Source organism: Hemitrygon akajei, chromosome 1 (genome assembly GCF_048418815.1).
Source record: "Hemitrygon akajei chromosome 1, sHemAka1.3, whole genome shotgun sequence".
NCBI classification, from domain to species: Eukaryota; Metazoa; Chordata; class Chondrichthyes; order Myliobatiformes; family Dasyatidae; genus Hemitrygon; species Hemitrygon akajei.
The window spans coordinates 70,028,367-70,052,239 of record NC_133124.1 but is presented as its reverse complement, the minus strand read 5'-3'; the positions used below and the strand labels follow the sequence as shown (position 1 = coordinate 70,052,239).

Here is a 23,873-nt window from a genome sequence, read left to right as displayed (position 1 = left end):
AAGAGATGTTTAAATAGAGCTCATTCTTTCTCTACTTCTTCTTAGTCCAGCCTTCTGTCTTTATCAGTTCTTCTTTGAAAAAGAAACTGCTCGTACTGCTCTGAAAGGTAGAATGTTACAGATCACAGCAGCTCCCCTGGCGAATAATGACACTGCATCTACCCAATACCACCCCAATTGGAAACAATTTCCAAGAGTCTTGGCATTTTGATCCTTTTCCGGGTGGGATTTAAACTCATGACCTTCTGATTTGGCTGAGAGTGCAAATGCTGAGGGACAGCTGAGATCTCCAAAATAAGCACTTACATTTTCATCTGTCCCCTTGAAATTAATCTTAGATTGGTATTCGGCTTGTTCTCTCTGAAGTACTGGCTAAACACTGTGTTCTGCTTCTTATGTGGCTGAGGTGATAGGAGGCACTCCGGCATTTGCAGTCTCAGGGAGGCTGTGGAGGGAGTGAAGGAACATCAGTAATTTGCTGGAGAGAGGTTGTTGGTAAGTTGCAGTGTAGTGGGTGCTCCAGGAAGTTTTCTGTCGGCAGGTTTGGTGGGTGATGATCCCTTGCTGGGGCCAGAGTTTAGTGACACTCTGGAAGGAGTTGGACAGTGAAACGGCCTCATTTCCTGTTGTGTTCTTTGTGGGTTTGCTGATCACTGATTAGTCAGTTGTTGGTATGGTTTAAAATAACTCTTTCCTGCATCAAACTAGTAATTTCTCTAGCAGTTTTCATCCGCTGAGGTAGCCTTGGTCGGATGTGAGTATGTTATTAATGGAGATTCCCTGTGCCCCGTAATGAACCCAGCTCACTGACCCTCTGGTCTTGTGGCCGGATATGGTGGATGTGATATTTTTCACCCCGGATTGACCTTTGCTCGGGTTAGATCATGTGAGCACCAATGTACTAATCAACATTCCCTGATGTCTGAATATGGAATGTTCTGACATGGCCACTTTGGTTATTCATTCTGCCCTCATCCCAAATTTCAATAAAGAAAGATGTGGGGATTTCTGGTGAGTCTGATCATGCCTTGTAGTCTGATCATCCTAGGGTCAATGTAAGTTAAAATAAGATTCATCTATTAATCATGTACTGAAATACATCAATGCGTCAAATGAACATATAGTGAAATGTGTCATCTGCTTTAATAACCAACACAACCTAAGGATGTACAGGGGACCTGCTGCAAGTGTTGCCACATTCCAGTGCCAATATAGCATGCCCACAATGTTCAGCAGAACAACACAAATAACAATAACACAACAGCAACAAAACAACTGCAAAACAAGCTCCCTTCCTCCTCCTCCCAGCCTCCTACCCATCCACTCACAGACACAGACAGGCTCCAACCCCAGGGCAAGCTGTCTCCTGGCCTTCAGCCATTAGTCCGTTGTCTGGACTTGCAGACTCCAAACATGGACCTTCTGATTCTTGGACATGCCATCCCAGGGTCTTCGACCATTGGGCCTCGATTTCTAGTCTCGTCACTGCAATCTTCTATAGTCTTATGCCAGAACAGACCTTCTGACAAAGGTGCTTCAGCAGTGCTGTTGGGATGTGAATTCCAGAACTGAGACACAGTGATGATGAGGCTATAGATTGTCTCGGTGACCAGCAAGGTGCCTGTAACAGTAGCATCCCCCTACTGCTCTTGTGGGTTTGACAGATGCTGTCAGATAGCTTGGGTGCATAACTGCAGTGTGTTTTGTACCCGCCATATGACTCCAGACCTATCGATTTTTCTCAATTACCTCTTGGGCCTTAGGGCAGGACAGTAAATGCCACTTTATCTAAATCTCCCCAGACACTCAAAGTTGTAGAGTCATATGTAGTGAATGGAAACAGGCCCTTCAGCACAACTTGTTTATGCTAGCTTAGAACATTGAAGGCCAGTGTACCATGCTACCTTAATTTATGCCTTCTAGTTTTTTTTGATTCTCCTTCCCTGGACAAAGACTTTGCGCTTTCACACTGCCTATAATCATCATAAATTTAAATGCCTCTATAAAATCAGCCTCTGTCTCCTCAGTTAATTATGCTCCTTGAAGGCCTGTGTACCAAATGCCTTTTTCACCTCTCTGTCAGTGTAATGACACTTCCATTTACCTCTGCCCCTGTATCTCCTTCAGAATTACAGATGCAATTAGTGTAACACACTATGACACTGGGTGGGTTCTGAGGGTTCAGTGATTAGAAGTGTGTTCATGATTCCACTCCCACTGGGTGGAAATAAAATTACTCCTCAAGTTTCTCCTGAGCTTCCTACAATTTACTCTCAACTTATGGCCATAGTAGAGGTTTAGATATCTCTGTCATGGGGAAATTTTTGTCTGTCTGATTTATGCCTCTCCTCCTATCATTCAGCTCTGTCAGATTCTCCTCTGTTAGAAGGATAACAAACTCGCCCTATCCTGTCTATAATAACTAACGGTTCATCCCTTGTAACCTCAGTAAGAATGAAAGTTGTGTTGGGCACTGATGTATGCCCATTCTATCTCTACCTAGTATAGTGCGAGCAGAGGCTGCCTGCAGAATTTCATCAGGTCATAAGTGGGATTGATGAAGGGTCTTGTATTTGAAATATTAATTCTGCTCCTCTTTCCATAGATGGTGCTTGATCTACTGAGAGTTTCCAGCATTTTCTGCTTTCATTTCTAGCAGGGTTTTTTTTGTAATTTTTAGAAGTGGGGACTGGAATTGTACTGATTGCTGTCCTAGATTAACAATATCTTGTAGTTAGATAGAACTTTGAATATGGTGAAATGCCACAAGAGTGCAGTGCCAGAGACAGTTTCAGAACACTTTGTGGGCTAACACCAAGAAAGCTGCAGCCTTATAAAATTCTGGCACTGCCACAGGTATCTTTAAGGCTTGTGTATCACTCCAGTCTTCCAAGCTTACTTTGAATCTCAGAGTTGCCATGGTAACTGGGAATTAGCATTATATGGTGAGTCACATTCATTCAAAGAACAAATAAGAAGAAATGTGAGTACAGGCGGAGATTACAGAAGCTGGACCAACTCCACCACTCAACTATGTCTCCCTCCTGCTGCAGCTGCCTGTGCTGCCTATCCTTGTGACTGGCTGTGAGAAATCAGGGCCACTCTTCTTCTCAACATCAGCCTGGAGGTCAAGCAGACAGCAGTGTTTATATGGCTCTAATCCATCCAGAATTGGACATTATTTATGTACAGCTGTTCCAATCTCCCATCCTGTATATTTTAAAATTTTGCCTGTTCCCATCTTCTTTGGGAAATTCAGATGGTGGTCATTCTCATTACTCGAGCCTTTTTATGCATGGATGACCCTGTCTTTGAGGTGCTGCTGTGCTCTGACTCACTGAAAACAAAATAATCAGTTCAGTGAACTTGCTCAGGATAGGGAGGCTAGAGAGAAACTTCTCCACAAGAACCCATGAGCAAAGCTTTCAAAACAGTGCTGCAGATGCTGGAAAATTAAAACAGAAAATATCAGAAATGCTCAGCAGGTCAGGCAACACTTGTGGAGGGAGAATCAGTCCTGGAAGTCAGTTGAGTTCATTCATACTGTGTTACTTCCTCTCTCCCAAAGACTTCCAAGTCCAACTTCACTGAAGCTTGCCTCCTCTTCTTTTCCAGTCTTCCTTCAGCTGAGGTTGGCCTTGCTAATTACCTGTTGTACCTGCATATTAACTTTGTGTGATTTATGTATGAGCTTGATCTTGCAGGATAGGAATGATATAGAAAAAAAATACATTTAACCATATTGGTATGTTAAGTTTATAAGCTAAACTGAGGGAAGTGAGATCAATCTGGTAAAACAGTGGTCCCCAACCACTGGGCCGCAAAGCATATGCTACCGGGCCACGAGGACACGATATGATTTGGCGATATGAAACAATATGAGTCAGCTGCACCTTTCCTCATTCCCTGTCACGCCCTATGTTGAACTTGAACGTACGCGAGGTCATTACCCACGTGAGGTCATCATTCGGTCATTAACCTACAACTACTCGATGAGTAAAAAACAAACGTCGCTTGAGAGTTTCTTTGGAAGAGGTGGTAGGGGACATAAAAGGCCTAACGATGATGATAACACAGAGACAGCTAAGGCTGAGACTGCAAGAAAAAAGAAAACTTCCTTCAATAGAAAATAAGAGTCGTACGTAAAATATGGCTTTAATACGAATGGTGACTCGCACGCTCTAAGTCCCCTGTGTGTGATATGTGGAGACAAGCTGTCTAATGAGGCAATGAAGCCCTCAAAGCTGCTTCAGCACCTTGAGTCCAAGCACCCTGCACTTAAAGACAAACCCATGGAGTTTTTTGAGCAGAAAAAAATGTGAGCAAGCGGGACAGAAGCAAGTGCTGAGAGCCACCACCTCCACAAATGCTGCTGCTCTGAGAGCATCGTACTTAGTGGCTAGCCATATTGTTAAGGCTAAGAAGCCTTTCACTGTTGGTGAAGAATTGATTCTGCCTGCTGCCAAGGGTGTGCCATGAACCGTTGGGAGAAGATGCAGCTAACAAGATGGTACAGGTTTCTCTTTCAGCTACCACAGTTTCAAGGAGAATCGATGACATAGAGGACATCGAAACACAGCTGTTGGAACAGCTTAACAAGTCACCATGGTATGCTATCCAGGTCGACGAGTCTATCGATGTCGACAACAGGGCAATACTGCTGGTTTATGTGTGATATATATTTCAAGACAATGTGCATGAGGATATGTTGTGTGCACTGCCACTGCCAACTAACACAACTGGGGCAGAACTATTTAAGTCTTTGAATGACTACATGTCAGGCAAACCGGATTGGTCATTCTGTGTTGGAATGTGCAGAGACGAGGCTGCAGCTATGACTGGACCGCTGTCTGGTTTCACTACCCGAGTCAAAGAGGTTGCTCGTGAATGCCAGTCTACACACTGTGTCATACACAGGGAAATGCTGGCTAGCTGAAAAATGTCACCTGATCTTTACAGCGTATTGAGTGACGTTGAAGTTATCAATCACATCAAAGCAAAAGCCCTTAACTCACGTCTGTTTGAGCAGCTTTGTGAGGAAATGGATGCAGAGCTCAAACGCCTTCTCTTACACACTGAAGTCAGGTGGCTATCAAGGGGGAGAGCCCTGGCCAGGGATTTTGAGTTAAGAGAGCTGCTACAGAGATTTCTTTCAAGAAAAAAGTCACCACTGGCAGCACACTTCAGTGACGAGGAGTGGATAGCAAAACTCGCTTATCTGTGTGACATCTTCAACCTGCTCAATGAACTCAAGGGGACTTCAGGGGAGAATGACAATTGGTTTCAAATAGGCGGGTAAAGTGTTTGCTTTCAAAGCCAAACTGGAACTGTGGGGATGGCGAGTGGGCAGGGGCATATTTGACATGTTCCCAACATTAGCTGGGATTTTGGGAGAGACTGAGGCTGCACCGTCCTTCTCACAGCTGGTGCGCGATCACCTATCTTCGCTGTCAACAGAATTTGAGCTTACTTCTCAACCGCAAATGACCCAGGACATGCAAAGGAATGGGACCCATTTGTGAATGTCCCCGGTAAATCATTAACGTCAGCGCAGGAAGAAGATCAACTCCTGAAATTTGCAAATGACTGGGCTGAAAAGTATGTTTGACATAACATCTCTGCCGGCTTTCTGGATCAAAGTCAAGGTTGAATATTCTGAGATAGCCACGAAAGCACTGAAACCGTTGCTTCCATTTCCAACATCATATCTCTGTGAAGCGGGGTTTTCTGCAATGAATGCAACAAAAACTAAATTGCGGAATAGACTGGACATAAGGAATCCCCTTCAAGTATTGCTGTCTCCCATCACCCCTTGATGGGACCGTCTTGTTGCAGGGGAACAAGCCCAGGGATCCCACTGATTCAGCAATATTGGTGTGTTGCAATGATTTTATATGTTCATACGAGGAAAATATGCGCTGTGTTTAATATCCAAATGTTACATAAAATGTTATGATGCTATTGACTTATAATTGACTTATCACTATATTCATGCGAGGAAAATATGTGCTGTGTGTTTAATATTAAATTTGTTAGATAAACTCTCTTAGAAATGAAATTAAGTGTATTAGCTACTTATCGCCTATATTCCGGTCATGATTAACCCCCCCTTTCCCTGGTCAGCCGGTCTGCAGTGCAAAAAAGGTTGGTAATCCCTATGGTAAAAGGTAATTTTAGAAGGTCTTTTGTTCCTGGAATGATATTGGAGATTTTACCACCTTTTTGCAATCTTTTTTTATTAAACAAGAGGGGAACTACCAATTTGTACTTACTGCAGTGATAGAGGTGGGATCTGTGGAAGGAATAGTCATCCATATCCTGACTAGGGATGGGATTTTCAGTGATCCTTCTTCACCACTGACTCAACCTGGAGGTTAACCTTTAGGGTATCCTGCACAAGGACTCCCAAGTCCCTTTGCATCTCTGCGCTTTGAATTTTCTCCCGAATCTAAATAATAGTCTACCTGTTTATTTCTTCCACCAAAGTGCATGGCCGTACACTTTCCAGCATTGAATTTCATTTGCCACTTCTTTGCCCATTCCCCTAAACAATCTATGTCTCTCTGCCGGCTCTCTGTTTCCTCAACACTGCCTGCTCCTCCACCTATCAAATTTAGCTACAAATCCATTAATGCCATAGTAAAAATCATTGACAAACATCGTAAAAAGGTGCGGTCCCAACACCGACCCCTGTGGAACTCCACTGGTAACCGGCAGCCAGCCAGAATAGGATCCCTTTATTCCCAATCAGCCAATGCTCAACCCACGCTAGTAACTTCCCTGTAATTCCATGGGCTCTTATCTTGCTAAGCACCTTGTCAAAGGCCTTCTGAAAATCCAAGTACACTACATCTACTGCATCTCCTTTGTCAACCCTTCTTGTAATTTCCTCAAAAAATTGCCGTAAGTTTGTCAGTGATGCACCATCAATAACTCACGCTGAGACGTAGGAAGCGAGGTATCGGCTTTTATTGACTGGAAGAATGAACAACACTACATCCTGGGGAATGAGGCAGGGCAACAGGCCACAGTCGCCTTTATACAGGGGTCTGTGGGAGGAGCCACAGGAGCAGTCCAGACAGGTATATCTAGTTCACCACAGTCAGGCAGGATTTTCCTTTCAGGAAACCATACTGGCTTTGGCCTATCTTATGTGCCTCCAGGTACTCTGTAATCTCATCCCTAACAATCGATTCAAACAACTTCCCAACCTCTGATGTCAGGCTTACAGATCTATAGTTTTCTTTCTGTTGCCTCCCATACTTCTTAAATAGCAAAGTAACATTTGCAATTTTCCAGTTATCCAGTACAATGCCAGAATCTATCAATTCTTGAAATGTCATTGTTAATGCCTCTGCAATCTCTCCAGCTACTTTCTTCAGAACCCGAGGGTGCATTCCATCAGGTCCAGGAGATTTATCCACCCTCAGTCCATTAAGCTTCCTGAGCACTTTCTCAGTTGCAATTTTCACTGCACATACTTCCCTTCCCTGACACTCTTGAATGTCCAGTATACTGTAGATGTCTTCCACTGTGAAGACTGATACAAAAACGCATCCAGTTCCTCTGCCATCTCTGCATCTCTCATTGCAATATCTCCAGCATCATTTTCTATTGGTCCTATATCTACCCTCAACTCTCTTTTACCCTTTATATACTTAAAAATGCTTTAGGTATCTTCTTTGATATGTCTCCAGCTTGTTTTGATAATTCATCTTTTCCTTCCTAAAGACCTTCTTAGTTTACTTCTGCAAATTTAAAATTGTTTTTAAACTTTTCTTGCCTTTAAAACATGTCCTCTGGTATCTATCATTTCTACCCTTGGGAAAATACTTTGTGTGTTAGGAATTGTGCATAGGGAGGGAAACAAACTTAATATTTCAGCTTCATTTCATTACTCCTTTCACAGATACTGCCTGATCAATTGAGTACCTCAGGCTTTTTCTGCCTGTGTTCTAGTTTCTGGTTTTCCTGCTGTTCTTTGTTAGGTCTATTTGTAACTCCAGACTCAGTGATGTGGTTGACTGTCTTTTGGATTGCTCATATCAAGGGCAATCAAGGGTACTGTGACTGGTTTTGCCACTAAAACTCCTATCAATGAAATGAATACCAAAAAATATCCCTTATCATAACTTAATCATGTAAGCCTTGAACTGCACCGCATGATGTTGATTTAAGTCCTTCTTAACTGAAGAATTTTTATTAATTGTGATTTTGAATGTTGTTTCCAGGCAGCATCGCATTAAACCACGGAGTCACAACTCTATCAATCTCATCATTTCTCTGTTGACACGTGGGATGTATGTTTGGGTCATTTTGCAGGAAATCAGAAGCACGGCTTGTGTCAACACAACACTCTAAGCCAATTCATGAATTAGAGGTATGCTTATTTCTTGTGCTTTTGAAGTTCACGTGTTAAAGGTTGCTGTATTGTTTGTGTTTCGTCTTGCCATTGTTGGGTCAGGTACTTCTTGCTTGTGATATGCTGAGCCTATGGGAGAAAACTCTGGCAGGGTTCTGCCCCGGGTTTAAAAAAAGTCTAAAACTTGCAAGGGGTAAACCTGTAATAAAGAAAATACTAGCTCTGGATCTTGTGAAACTATGTGGCCAACCTTTTTCCATTCAGACTGTTGTGACTTGTATTCCATCATCTAAAGGTGGATCTCCATCAGATTTTGAGGGAAAGAGCAGCAAGCTTGTTGCAAAACAAAGTTATGGGTAGTTCACTGGATTGTCAAATGGTAGAGGGAATATTTCACAAGGATAAGTGCTGAGACCAGTGTTGTTTGTATTCTCATGTTTGATTTTAAATTTGTTAAAAGGAAATACAATTCAAAATCTTGTGATCAATGCCATTTATATTGTATACACAAAGCGGGATGAAATAAAATGGAGGTGTTACAAATATAAACTTTACAGAATGTGTATGGAATCAGCAAACTAATTTTATTATCGACAGCTGAGAAGTGGCACATTTTGGCCAGAAAGATAAAGAGACCTCCAAACATTGGATGATGTCTGTATCTGGACACATGACTATCTGGAACACATAAATTGAACATATATGGCTGAATGATGCAACATAGTTAATAGATCACCAAAACAAAAGCAAACTCATTCACATGTGTTGTCTTCAGAGAGACAGAATTGAATTGCAGGGAATTTGTGCCAAACTTGGTTAGTTCTCCAGTGGTAATAATGAGAAGAGGGCATGACCCAGATGGTGAGGGTCCTTAGTGATGGACACCCCTTGAGATGAACTCAATAGTGGAGAAGATTGTGTCTGTGATAAAACTGGCTTAGTTTTATCAAGCTGTAATGCAACTTGTCAGAATGCTCCCCAGCACACATTGATGGAAATTTGGAAAAGTCTTTGGTGACATAACAAACCTCCTCAAATTCCTAACAAAGTAGAGCTGCTGGGATGTTGCCTTCATGGTTGCAATAAATGTAGGGCTCAGGATACTACACTTGATCTTAGCCAAAAGGCCAAGAAGCTATGTAGGGCTCAGGATAGATCATCTAGGATGTTGATGCCCGGGAATTTGAACCTGTGATTCTGGTTCTAGACTGCCCAGTCAGAGGAAGCATCAATTCTACACGTACACTTTCAAGGCCTGTAGTAATTTGGCATATTCCAATTAAATCATCTCTAAAACTCTAAGGATTACGTCCAGTCTGCCTTGTGTCCCCTCACTGGCCAAAACCTACAGTCCCAGCAATCAATCTGGTGAACCTTCACAGTCCCTCTACTGTAAATGACTCCTTATTTAAAGACTGTACCTGTACCCACTTTTCCAGGTGCAGTTTTACTGGGGCCTGCGTAATTGCAGGAAGATGTCCTTGTTCTTCAAATTCTCTTTGCAATAAAAGCCTGCATATCATTTCCCTTCTTTAAAATTAGTTGTAAAATTAGTCAGCTCCATCATGGGCACTAGCCTCCATCTTCAAGGAATGGTGCCTCAGAAAGATGGCGTCCATCATGCAGGACCCCCACCACCCAGGACGTGCCCTCTTCTCATTGTTACCTTGAGGAAGGAGGTGCAGAAACCTGAAAGCACATACTCAGTGATTCAGGAACAGCTTCCTCCCCTTTCCCCTCTGATGGGAATCCTGCTGGAATCTCTTGTTGTTTATCTGCCTCTGTAACTGTATCGCTATATTTTCTTTTTATTGTTTTGATGTACTTAAATATAGAGTGATCTGTTTGGATGACACAATAAACAAAATCATCGCTGTACCTCTGTGACAACAATAAATCTAATTACAGATATATTTGGAAGATGACAACCAGTGCATCAGTATCACCTTCACCATTTCTTTAAAATAATGGGAGCTTTCTCCTCACTTGTCTCATCTGTTTCTTCCTGAGCCTTCACTGCTCCTGTTATTCTTACTGTGTCTCTTCTCACTCCCTTGCTCTCCTCTTTGTGCTGACTACTTTCTTCCCTTCTCCCGACTCCTCTTCTTTCAGCTATAAATCTGACAATGGTCGCTAGAGAAGGAGAAAGTGGTGTATGTGGCAAAAGGGAAATCCACTCATTATTATCCATATTAAAAAGAAGGGAAATTATGAAAGTTTTATAGTTGTATGGATTTGGGTAGAGGTTGATTCTCAATCTTTTAAAGTTAGGTTCTGGCTTGCTGTAGGGTGAGGATATGTATGAGAGTTTCAGGGTGTGTTTGGTAACTTGTTCGATGCTCACTTCCCAGAAATAAATCTTGTGATTCTGTGCTGGCATTTCATGAATTGATCTGGAGTTTATTTTCAGTTGTACTGTCTCTCTGCAGGCAAAATACTTGTTGTAACCGGTTTGTTTTTGAAGTGAGTCACTTGTCAGATATTGTGAAAGGATCAATAACACGTGATTATGTGAGGACATCAACATTCTGCTATGTAATGGAGGTGGTGAGGAGATATCTACATTAAATATCTGGATGAGAAGGTAGATGCATGATTATTTGGTTTGCAGATGATAACTAACTTCGTGGTATAATGTTACAATAGGATGTAGAACAACTGAGAAAATGGGCAAAGGAATAGCAAATTGAACTTAACTCGGACAAATATGTGCATTTTGGTAATGGCAAGACTTGCTTAGTGAATAGCAGTGTTTTGGAGAGTACTGTGGAACAGAGAGACCAAGGGGTATAGGTACATTGTTCTCTGAAAATGGCAACACAGGTAGGCAGGATGGTGGAAAGGCAGATGGCATGCTTGCATTGAGCACATGAGTTGGGACATCAAGCTACAGCTTATAAGAATGTTATGGGCAGTTCTGCAGACTAACTGTGATTAAGATATGATTAAGCTGGAGAGGATGCAGGAAAGATACACAAAGATGTCCTGAACTCAGAGGATATAGGTTTAAGGTTGGGGGGGGGGAGTGAAGATTTAAAGAAGACTTGAGAGGTAAGCTTTCGACACAGAGGGTGGTGGATATGTGGAATAAGCTCAAGAGGAAGCAGTAGAGGAAGGTACAGTTACAATGTTCTATAAGTCAGTTGGGCCAGGTATAGGGAGAGGAAGGCTTTAGATGAATGTAGGTCAAATGCAGGCATATGGGACTAGCTCAGTAGGATTCCTTGATCAGCAAGGACAAGTTGGGCTGAAGGGCCTGTTCTGTATTGTATATCTCTATGTATGGTTTCATCTGAGTTGCTTTCCCCTTGCTGGTGATATACCTGAGATAATTGCATGAAAGACCCTTTCCTCTGTACCCAGTAAATACATAAGGTGGTGACTTGTCCAATTATTTTCTGTTTCATTATTGGGTAAATACTATGAGTTTTATCACTTTGGACATTTTACATTTGGCTGTAACTGGCAAGTAAATGTCGAGGTTAGTGTGATGCTATTACAGCTCAAGGTGCTGGAGTTCAGAGTTCAATTCTGACATTATCTGTAATGGTTCTGTATCTCCTCCCTGTGGAATGCGTAGATTTTGTCCAGGTGCTCTGGTTTCCTCTCATAGTCCAAGTTGTCCCATGATTGTTGAGGGACATGTTCTAGGACCCCTACTCTTTGTGATTTTTATAAATGACCTGGATGAGGAAGTGGAGAGTTGGGTTAGTAAATTTGCTGATGACACGAAGGTTGGGGGTGTCGTGGATATTGTGGAGGGCTGTCAGAGGTTACAGCGGGAAATTGATAGGATGCAAAACTGGGCTGAGAAGTGTTAGATGGAGTTCAACCCAGATAAGTGTGAGGTGGTTCATTTTGATAGGTCAAATATGATGGCAGTATTAGTAGTATTAATACCATAGTTTTAATGGCAAGAGTCTTGGCAGTGTGGAGGATCAGAGGGATCTTGGGGTCTGAGTCCATAGGACGCTCAAAGCTGCTACGCAGGTTGGCTCTGTGGTTAAGAAGGCATACGGTGCATTGGCCTTTATTAATTGTGGGATTCAGTTTAAGAGCTGAGAGCTATATAAGACCCTGGTCAGACCCCACTTGGAGTTCTGTGCTCAGTTCTGGTCGCCTCACTATAGGAAGGATGTGGAAACCATAGAAAGGGTACAGAGGAGATTTACAAGGATGTTGCCTGGATTGGAGAGCATGCCTTATGAGAATAGGTTAAGTGAACTCGGCCTTTTCTCCTTGGAGCGACGGAGGATGAGAGGTGACTTGATAGAGGTGTACAAGATAATGAGAGACATTGATCATGTGGATAGTCAGAGGCTTTTCCCTAAAGCTGAATTGACTAGCATGAGAGGGCATAGTTTTAAGGTGCTTGGAAATAGGTACAGAGGAGACGTCAGGGGTAGGTTTTTACGCAGAGAGTGTTGAGTGCGTGGAATGGGCTGCTGGCAAAGGTGGTGGAGGCGGATACGATAGGGTTTTTTTAAGAGGCTTTTAGATAGGTACATGGAGCTTAGAAAAATAGAGGGCTCTGGGTAAAGCCTAGGTAGTTCTAAGGTAGGAACATGTTTGGCATAGCTTTGCGGGCCGAAGGGCCTGTATTGTGCTGTAAGTTTTTTTTATGTTTTTATGATTGGACTAGAGTTAAATCAGAGGTTGCTGGGCAATGTGGGTCAAAGGACTAGAAGGGCCTGATCAGTGCTGTAACTCTAAATAAAAATGAATAAAAAGCAGCATGGTCCATGGTTGAGGGACTGGTGTGGAGGGGTGTTAGGTGGAGATGAGAAACGTTGAATGGAGGTGAAAGATTGGTGCAGAGGGACCAATGCAAACTGAGTTGGGAGTGACATTGAAGCTGAATGTTGTGGGAGTTCAGGCTTGGTCTTTAGATTTGAATTTGGCAGAGCCTCCCAATCGTGGAACACTTTGTACATGCATTAACTGGCAGGCTGAGTGTCAGTTAACCATGATGGGGCCAGTCGTGGTTTACAACAGCAGGATAGATTACTGCTTTCCATGATTTACAATGTGGGGATTTGTTGAGGATCTCTAGAGTTACACATTCATAAATGTTTCGGTTGTGCTTGTATTGTATGTGTAAGCTGAAGCTTCAAACAGGTTGATGTATGTTAAAGGTTGAGCTTTGTTTGGGACAGACATTCGGCTGTTGGTCTTCGGCCCCCTGTTATTAGGCAGTCCAGGGGTGAGGTAAACTGTGGGCAGAACCTGGATTGTTGGAAGAGGGCTGAAGTGGCCATCCAGCAGTGTAGAAAGCATTTAGCCTCAGGATTCCACCTGCCCTTATTCTGGGAGTACTGACTTATGGATGTTGTTCAGTGAGGGATCAACTCCAGTGTGACCAGCTCTCATTCAAATAGTTCTCACGACCTTGCTCCTATGTGATTGAGTTGCAGGAGTGCCAGACTTCAGGGTGTTTGGTATAGATGCAAATCAATGTTTGCAGGAATACGTTGATGGCAGTGCGTAATGCAATGACTGAAGTAGGTAACTTTGGTACAAAGTGCTCTCCCTAGACTTCCGCATTGTCCTCATCTATTATTTTCTCAGCCAGAGTGTACTTATTCCATTTACTCATTGCAGGGTTTGCACATCATGCAATCCTTGCTTGCTGGCTTGTCAGAGACACATTCAGTCTTTCTCTATACTCTCTCTTTCCTCTGCTGATTTGTATGTTCTCTATCTTCTATTATCAACTCCTGTACTCATTCTGGTATAAGTGCTCTTACTACTTTTTTTTTTAAAAACAAGGCACAGAGCCATAAAGTGCATAAGAAATTCATAAGGATGATACTAAAACTAGGGTTGAACAGCCTGTCTCTCATTAGAAGAGGAAAGGCAGAGAGAGGTGTCCTGATAGAGGTGTTTAAAATCCTGGTTATGGAAGATGTGAAGATATATTTCTACTAGGTTTGCTTTGGGTTATCAAAGTTCATGTGAGATGGTAAATAAATCCAATTAGAATAAACTGTTGATCTTGGGAATGTGAAACATGCAGTAGGAAGTTGGCTGTAAGTGTAATATTATTGGTTTAAACTAGTGGTCGCCAACCTGTCGATCTCGATCGACTGGTTGATCTTTGAGACTTTCCCAGTAGATCCCGAGAAAGAAAAATAAATACACAAATACTGTTGAGAGATTGTTTCCGGGTTGCGGGGTTTTCGTTCCATTCTTTCTGCCCAGTGCGCATGCGCATAGGTCCCCTGCACTACACGGTGTACTTCAGTGGTCCCCAACCACCGGGCTGCGAGGAAACAATATGAGTCAGTTGCACCTTTCCTCATTCCCTGTCAGCCCACTGTTGAACTTGAACCCACGCAAGGTCATCAGTCGCCTAAACGTGCGGCCGGCGGGAAGTGCAGATGCTACTGGCCCGGAGCGTGGCTGGAGGGAAGTGCCGATGTAACTGGCCTGGAGCGCGGCCGGCGGGAAGACCCCATGCTACAGGGCCGGAGCGCAGACTGATGGACGCCACCTCTGAACCTGTTTAGCAACCGAATGTTCGTGGGGAATCCGGTGTCAAAATATTCGCAGATGACCTAATTCGGGCTCAAGGTTTCATAAGTATCAGAGCAGCTACCGCGCTGCGATCTGCTGAAACAAACTTTTGTTGGTCGATAGATCCTACAAGGGGGGAGGGCATGGGCCTCTTGCTGTCCTCGCTCGGTTGATCGCTCTGTCCGGACTGCAACTGCCGCGGCCCTGGCACGGGGACCTCCGGCCCTGACCTTGTCCTCTCACCCCACCCATGACCAGCTGCACCTGACCAGGGCGTCTGGCGGCGGGCGGGCAGAGGATGGAGTTCGGGCCTGGAGGCTGTCTAATGCGGCAATGAAGCCCTCAAAACTGCTTCAGTACCTTGAGTCCAAGCACCCTGCACTTAAAGATGAACCCGTTGATTTTTTTCTGTGGGAAAAAATGTGAGCAGAGTGGGACAGCAGCTTGTTTCTATGATATATACAGTGCCTATAAAAGTATTTCCCCTGCTCCTTGAAGTTTTCAGGTTTTATTGTTTTACAACATTGAATCACAGTAGATTGAATTTGGCTTTCTTTTTGACTGATCAACAGAAAAAGACTTGCATATCAAAGTGAAAACAAATCTCTACAAAGTGATCTAAATTAGTTATAAATATAAAAATAATTTATTGCTTAAGTATTCACCCCATTCAAGTCAGTATTTAGTAGATGCCCCTTTGGCAGCAATTACAACCTTGAATCTATGCTGACAAGTCTCTATCAGTTTTGCAAATCTGGACACTACAATTTTTCCCCATTCTTTACAAAACTGCTCAAGCTCTGTCAGATTGAATGGGGATTGTGAGTGAACAGCCCTTGCCCTTTTCAAGTCCAGCCACAAATTCTTTATTGGATTGAGGCTGAGACGGTAACTTAGGCCACTACAGGACATTAACTTTGTTGTTTTGTTTATTGACTTTATTTCTTGCATCCTTCACATACATGAAGAGCAAAAATCTTTGTTACATCGCCATCTAAATGTGCAATGTGCAATTTATAGTTATTTGTAAGAAATATTAGTAAATAGTATTACAACAGGACAGTCAATATTGCAAAGAAATACAATTGTATCAGTGCGAATTAATCAGTCTGATGGTCTGGTGGAAGAGCTGTCCCAGAGCCTGTTGGTCCTGGCTTTAATGCTGCGGTACCATTTCCCAGATGATAGCAGCTGGAATAGTTTGTGGTTGGGGTGACTCAGGTCCCCAATGATTGTTTGGGCCCTTTTTATGCACCTGTCTCTGTAAATGTTATGAATAGTGGAAAGCTCACATCTACAAATGTGCTGGGCTGGCTGTACCACTCACTACAGAGTCTTGTGATTAAGAGTAGTAAAGTTCCCATACCAGGCAGTGATGCAGCCAGTCAAGATGCTCTCAATTGTGCCCCTGTAGAAAGTCCTTAGGATTTGGGGGATCATGCCAAACTTTTTCAACTGTCTGAGGTGGAAGACACACTGTTGCACCTTTATCACCACACAGCCGGTATGTCCAGACCATGAGATCCTTGGTGATGTGTATGCTGAGGAACTTAACGCTGTTCACCCTCTCAACGTCAGATCCATTGATATCAATAGGAGTGAGCCTGTCTCCATTCCTCCTGTAGTCCACAACCAGCTCTTTTGTTTTTATGACGTTGAGGGAGAGGGTGTTCTCTTGACACCACTGTGTCAGGGTAATGACTTCTTCTCTGTAGGCTGCCTCATTACTATTTGAGATTAGGCCAATCAATGTAGTGTTGTGAGCAAGTTCCTTGGGAGGCAAGTCCGTATCAGCCTGCGATGGAATATACACAGCTGTGATAATAACAGTCGTGAACTCCCTAGGCAGCCAGAAAGGTCTACACAGAAGCACAAGATACTCCAGATACGAGGGACAAAAGAATTTGATGACATGCACATTCCGGGGGTTGCACCAAGCATTATTGACCATGAAGCATACCCCACCTCCTTTACTCTTCCTAGAGAGAGAGAGGTTTGTTGACCTGTCCGCCTGGAACAGGGAGAACCCAGAGGGCTCAATGGTGTGATCCGGTATCTCCTCCGTCAACCAGGTCTCCACAAGGCATTCCTGTGTAGTTTTGGCTTTGTGCTTGGGGTTATTGTCTTGCTAGAAAACAGATCTTCTCCCAAGTTGCAATTCTCTTGCAGACCGCATCAGGTTTTCCTCCAGCATTTCCCTGAATTTTGCTGCATTCATTTTACTCTATACCTTCACAAGCCTTCCAGTGCCTGCTGCTGTGAGGCATCCCCACAGCATGATGCAGCCCACCACCATGCTTCACTTCACGGTAGGGATGGTGTGTTTTTGATGATGTGCAGAATCTGGATTGCACCAAACACAACATTTAGTCTGATGGCGACAAAGCTCAATCTTGGTTTAATCAGACCATAGGATCTTCTTGCAGCTGACTTCAGAGTCCCCCATATGCCTTCCGACAAACTCTAGCTGAGATTTCATGTGAGTTTCTTTCAATAGGAGGCCTTTTGGCTCTTGGAGCCCATGCCGCCTCTGCACAGGAATAATCCAGTTCACCATGAACACATGATTTTGCAGATGCTAGAAATCCAGAGTAACACACAAATGCTGGAGGAACTGGCCAGGTTATGCTCCAAGTTCCCTTCCTTCACCTCTGTAACAGCTCTCTCTAAGTTTAAAACTTACCCCAAACTTCCCACAAAATACTGGAGAAACTCAGCAAGTCAGGCAGCATCTGTGGAGAGGAATAAACAGTTTAGTGTTTCAGGTTGAGACCCTTCACCATGACTAGATTTCCAGCATCTGCAGAATCTCTTGTGTTTGTGCCCAGAACTTTCCTCTTTGTGAACAGATTACGCTCTGTTAAGTGATTACTGATTTCTACCTTAACTCCTGTTCTTTTGAAATTTTCAATGTCCTCAGGGTTCTGGGGAGAGAGTTCCAGATTCTTGCTCCTCTTTGTGAAGATGCCCCTCTCCATTTTGCTCCTGAATGGTGTACTGGGTTGCAGTTTGTTTAGGGTATGCAGGATGGCAGTTTTCCTACGGAGTAACAATTTGCTTTACATACTCTGCATGTTGAACAGCATCTGTGGCAAGAAATGTCAACATTTAGAGTTGGACCATAAGATATAGGAGCTGACTTGGCTATTCGGTCCATTGAGTCTGTTCCACTATTCCATCATGGCTAACTTATAATCAGCCTCAACCCCATTCTCCTGCCTCGTCTCCATAATCTTTGATGCCCAAAACCCTGTATGCAGCCCTCACAAAATGTCAATAATTCCTTGCCTCCCATGGATACTGCTCAACCTGCTGAGTTCCACCAGCAGATTGTTTGTTGCGGATGCCATTTCATTGGCTCTCTGCTCAGCTCTGGAACATCTAGACAGAAAAGACACATACATCAGGATACTCTTTTCAGTGACTACAGCTTAGCATTTAACACTATCATCCCCTCTAATCAATAAGCTCAAAGATCTAGGCCTTGATACCTCCTTGTATACCTGGATCCTCAATTTCCTCACTTGTAGACCCCAGTCATTACAGATTGGTGAGAAAATCTCCTCCACAATCACCAACACAGGTGCACCATAAGGTTGTGTGCTAAGCCTCTGCTCTACTTTATTTATACTTATGACTGTAAGGCTAACTACAGCTCCAATGTCATATTTAAGTTTGCTGATGACACCACCATTATTAGCCTATTCAAAGGTGGTGATAAATCAAAATATAGGAGGGAGATTGAAAACCTGGTTGAGTGTGCCACAGCAACAACCTCTCACCCAACGTCAGAAAAACCGAAGTGCTGATTATAGACCACTGGAGAAAAAAACTGAGGATCCATGAGTCATTACTTAGGGGATCAGAGGCAGAGAGGTTCAGTAACTTTAAACTCCCAGGTGTTATCAGAGGACGTGTCCTAGAACCAGCATGTAAATTCCATTTCAAAGAAAGCACGGCAACTCCTCTGCTTTCTTAGAAGTTTGTGCAGATTTGGCATGTCATCTGAAATTCTGACAAACTTCTAAAGATGCCACATGATATTTTGGGTATTAATCGTGGAACAGATATTCATAAGGTATCTTTATATGCAGACGATTTATTATTATTCATCTCTAATCCTGAGAAATCTATTCCAGCAGTCTTATCATTGTTGGCTCAATTTAGTGAGTTTTCTGGGTATAAGTTAAATCTTAATAAGAGTGAATTGTTTCCTTTGAATAAACAGGTCCCAAATTATGGTATTTTACCTTTTAAATTAGCTAACGATTCTTTTACTTATTTAGGGATTAAAATTACCAAAAACCATAAAGAATTATTTCGGTTTAATTTTTTACCCTTAATTGATCAGATTAAAGGTTTGTTTACTAAGTGGTCACCATTATCTTTATCTCTGATAGGTAGGATTAATGCTATTAAGATGGTTATTTTACCTAAATTTTTATATGTTTTTCAAGCGGTACCAATTTTTATTCCGAAATCCTTTTTTACTAATGTTGATTCAAAAATTTCTTCATATATATGGCAGAATAAAAATCCCAGGTTAGGTAAAATATACTTACAGAAGACAAAGAAGGATGGTGGGTTGGCATTACCCAATTTCAGATTTTATTATTGGGCAGTTAATATTAGATATTTGATATGTTGGTTGAAAGAATGGGATGGTCCTTTTGGCCCTCATTGGGTGAGTTTGGAAACCAAATCGGTTTCTGCTTATGCTCTGGGTTCTATCTTAGGGACATCTCTCCCTTTTGCTCTTTCTAAATTGCCGAAGCGAATTGACAACCCGATAGTTAAATATACCTTACGTATATGGTTTCAATTTCGGAAATTTTTCGGATTGACTCAATTCATGTTAAATAGTCCTATTGTATCTAATTGTTTTTTCCATCCCTCAATTATAGATCATGCTTTTTTGGCTTGGAAAACTAAGGGATTATTAAGATTTTCCGACTTATTTTTGGACAACTGTTTTATGTCCTTTGAGCAACTAGCTAATAAATATAATTTGCCTAGATCTCATTTTTTTAGATACTTACAGGTTAGGCATTTTTTAAGTACGGTACTTCCTTCGTTCCCAAATTCTCTGTCTTCAGATACTTTGGAAAGTTTGTTTGAACTAAACCCTTTTCAAAAAGGGCTTATATCAAAACTTTATAATATAATTATGAAGATACGTTCAGTGCCCTTTGATAAGACCAAAAATGATTGGGAAAGAGAACTTAATCTTATTATTCCTATTGAGAATTGGGATAGAATTCTTAAATTAGTTAATACATCATCTATATGTGCCAAACATTCATTATTACAATTTAAGGTTGTACATAGGGCCCATATGTCCAAGGATAAATTAGCTCATTTTTATTCTCATATAAACCCTATTTGTGACAGATGTCATTTAGAAATCGCTTCTTTAACTCATATGTTTTGGTCATGTCCACTTTTGAGAAAATATTGGAAAGATATTTTTGATATTATTTCGGCGATATTGAACATTGATTTACAACCCCATCCTATTACCGCAATTTTTGGTTTACCGATGATGGACTTACTTCACTTATCTCCTTCCGCCTGTCGAATGATTGCTTTTCTCACTTTGATGGCTAGAAGATCTATTCTGTTGAATTGGAAGGAAATTAATCCTCCCACGGTATTTCATTGGCTTTCTCAAACTATGTTATGTTTAAATTTAGAAAAAATTAGAAGTGCTGTATTTGATACTTCTATTAAATTTGAAAAGATATGGAGACCATTTATTCAATATTTTCATATGATGTAATGGCCCTGTGCCGGGCTTATTGGTTTTTTTTCAGCCTTAATCGTATGTATGTTGAGAGGATCGGAGTTGACGTCATTGATGTTTATGTATACTCGTGAGATACTATGAACAGCCCTTTTTTTTTCTCTTTTTAAAAGTTTTTTTTTATTTTTTTTTCTTTTTTGTTTTTTTTTCTTTTTCTTGATACTAGATTAGTAGATTAGCTAACTTCCTTAGATAGATTTTTTTTTCTCTTTTTTACATTATATATTATGAAATATCTAAACTTACCTTGTTCATATATATACTATACGGTTGATGTTTTGGGAAACTTACTTATGCTCTATTCATTGTTTATGTAATACTTTATGTATAATGGGAGTCTATATATTTGTAATCCCTTACCATTATTTGAATTGTATCTCATTCATAATATTTTAAATATTAATAAAAAGATTGAAAGAGAAAAAAAAAAAAAAAAAAAAACTTCTAAAGATGCACAGTGAAGAGTTATCCTGACTGGTTGCATCCCAATCTGGTATGGAAGCACCAGTGTCCAAGAATGGAAAAGCCTGCAAAAAGTGGTGGATACAGCCCAGTTAATAGGAAAACTTCTCCTAACCATTGAGCATATCTACAAAGAGCGCAATGTCCATCATCAAGAACCCCTACCATCCAGACCACGCTGCTACCATCAGGAAGGTGGTTTTGGAGCATTAGGTCCCATACCATCAGGCTCAGGATCACCTATCATCTATCATCCATCAGGCTCCTGAACTAGCATAGACATCTTCATTCGCCACAACACTAATCATTGAACACCAACCTTTGGACTCATCTTGCTTGCTTACTTGATTGATTTATTTGTTTATCTGTCTGTATATTTATTTATTGTTACTGCTTTTTGTGTTTGTACAATTTTGTCAGTTTTTGTGTAGGTTTTTCATTGATTCTATTGTACTTTATTTTACTGTGAATGCCTGCAAGAAAATGAATATTTTGTGACATATATGCACTTTGATAATAAAGTAAACTTTGAAATGATGAGAGTGATAGTACTGCTGAGGGGGTGATGAATGCTTGTTAATCACAATTGATCTGTAGTAGATGATGAATGAAAATGGAGGAGACAGAAGATTGCTGGAACATTGTCTAATCTCTTTGGAAATCTGTACTTGGAGTATTATGTACATTTTTGTTAACCCTGTTATATGAAAGATATTATTAAACCAGAAAGAATGCAGGAAAGGTTTTTCAGGATGTTGCCTGGATTTAGAAACCTGATAGGTCTTTATTCCCTGGAATATAGGGAGATTGATAGGTGACCTGATAGAGGTGAAAAAGATCATGAGAGGCATAGGGAGGGTGAAAACATGTCGTCTTTCTCCCCCAGGGAGGGGGTTGTAAAAGCAAAAGGGGAAATAGTTTAATAGTAAAAGATTTTAAAGGACATCAGGGCAGGTTCTTGGTATTTGGAATTAGCTGCTAGAAATAGCACTTCACTATTTAAAAACCATCTAGATAAGTACATGGATAGGAAAGGTTTAGAGGGCTATAGGCCAAATATGGAATGATAGAACTAGCTCGGCAGTGATGAGTTGGGCTGAAGAGCTTATTTTCCTTTGTGTGACTCTATATCTGTCTGTTCTATCCACCTTTCACAAAGCTCATCAACTCTCAGGCAGCAGTGATCGCTACCCTCCTGTAAGATATAAACTAACTACATTAGACCCTTTAAGTACCAAGAGATGGGGGGATCAACTCAGCAGGTCAGGAAGCATCTTATGGAGAGGAATAAACAGTCAGTGTTTCAGGCTGAGACATTTACATGAGAACTGATGAAGCATGTCATCTTGAAATGTCAGCTGCTTATTTCTCTCCATAGATACTGCCTGATCTGCTGAGTTCCTCCAGCATTTTGTCTGTGTGTTGCTGTTGACATCAGAATCTACTTTGTTATGACCTTGCACCTTATTGTCTGCCTGCACTATACTTTCTCTGTAATAGTTTCTTTGGTATTGTTATGACCCCAGCCCCTTCCTTTGTGAGAATCGCAAGAGCCCTAGTGAAGGGGGGGTCAATGACCCAAGAGAAGAGAAAGATACGTGCGGTGTCCCTCGTTTCACGGCGAGGCAAAAGCTGGCGACTGTGGTCATTGTCTCGTGGAGACACCTTTGTGAATTGGGAACTGTACTACGTGTATACCCTCAGGGCAACGTGGGTGGAGAGACGGAGAGAGATTGCATCATCCCAACCTGATTGACATCTGAGACCCCGTGAGTTCAGATAAAAGAGGGGTTGTAAAGACGGCCCCCCATACGCACCAGAAGACAAGCTAGAAATCCTGTGACAGCGTTTAATAGCGACAGCCGGTGGGGGGGGGGGGGGGGGGGGTTCGTGTGCGTCTTTTCCTTGCCTGGGATTGGCGACCTCACCACGGAAAAACGGCTTAGCTACAGGAGAGGCCACAAGTGAGCGGCCATTCCCCAACGAGACTCCGACGGATCGAACTCATAAAGGTTGGAAAAACCCGCCGGGTAACTGTTCCATTCAATCTCTATCTCTCTCTCTCCAACAAAAGTGCACCACCGCGACACCCCAAAAGACAGCAGCTGGTGGAACTGCAGTGACCGCGAGAGACTTTTAGATATACAGCGGACAATATATACCTTACCCCTAGACAACGATAGAGCTTATTTCTTATTGATTATTACTATACCTGCGCTTTAGATTGAGTATTGACGACGTATGTTATCTGAATGTTTGTATTAACCTTACTTTTGTGCCCCTTTATAAATAAAAACGTTTAAAAATGGTACCATCAGACTTCAGCGGACCTCTCTATCTTTGCTGGTAAGTGATCCAGTTACGGGATACGTAACAACTTGGGGCCTCGTCTCGAGATTTGATACCAAATTGGGAGGTCAGTGAATTGGGTTTGTAAGTCAAAAAATTTGGATCTGGTACGCGGGTAGCCAGACGGGAAACCAGCAAAGATGGACGTGGATGAATTTATGAAAAACCCGACTCTGGGGGCGCTAGAGGCGGCTACAAAATTAGACTTAGTAAATCTGGCGAAGGGGTTAAGCCTCACAGAGGTGAGGTCATCAATGAAAAAGCGGGAAGTGCGAAGGGTCATAACTCAGTATTACATTGGGAAGAAGGTGTTTGCAGCTGAGGAGTTGGAAAATATCCCTGAAAAAGTACCAGCTAGTGGGATGGATCAGCTAGAGTTGG

The 23,873-nt window shown here is 42.0% G+C and overlaps 1 protein-coding gene and 1 pseudogene across 4 annotated transcripts in view; one reads left to right on the top strand and one right to left on the bottom strand.

Moving 5' to 3' along the window:
- Nucleotides 1-23,873, top strand: part of LOC140727548 (anion exchange protein 2-like) — a 251,153-nt gene that overhangs the window by 12,023 nt on the left and 215,257 nt on the right. For 3 of the 4 annotated variants that reach the window (XM_073045039.1, XM_073045022.1, XM_073045031.1), the window contains exon 2: nucleotides 8,232-8,380. The exons of the other annotated variant lie outside the window; for it this stretch is intronic. The gene's annotated coding sequence lies outside the window, so the exon portion shown is untranslated. The remainder of the gene's footprint in view (nucleotides 1-8,231; nucleotides 8,381-23,873) is intronic. 4 annotated transcript variants of the gene reach the window in all.
- LOC140736448 (U2 spliceosomal RNA) lies at nucleotides 9,294-9,501 on the bottom strand (annotated as a pseudogene).